We start from the raw sequence: 216 nt of genomic DNA, 5'->3' as shown, positions 1-216 counted from the left end.
ATTTTATTTCCATCATTTACACTTTCAAAATAACAAAAAACTAAAAAATGGCATCTGTAAAAGTTTGGGCACCCTGCAGAGTTAATACCTTGTATTGCCCCCTTTGGACAAGTATCACAGCTTGCCAATTCTTCCTTACAAGTCTTCTAGGTCTTTGAGATTTCCGGGCTGTCTGTCACGCACTGCTTTTTTAAGGTCTATCCATAGATTTTCAAA

General features: G+C 37.0%; 1 protein-coding gene across 1 annotated transcript in view; it reads right to left on the bottom strand.

Annotated features, from left to right (window-relative positions):
- LOC116689954 (actin, non-muscle 6.2) overlaps positions 1 to 216 on the bottom strand; it is a 30,321-nt gene that overhangs the window by 24,020 nt on the left and 6,085 nt on the right. The window lies entirely within an intron of this gene.

The sequence above is a fragment of the Etheostoma spectabile genome, chromosome 5, assembly GCF_008692095.1.
Source record: "Etheostoma spectabile isolate EspeVRDwgs_2016 chromosome 5, UIUC_Espe_1.0, whole genome shotgun sequence".
Classification (NCBI taxonomy): Eukaryota; Metazoa; Chordata; class Actinopteri; order Perciformes; family Percidae; genus Etheostoma; species Etheostoma spectabile.
Note: the sequence above shows the minus strand (reverse complement) of the source record. Positions and strands in the feature narration are given on the sequence as shown.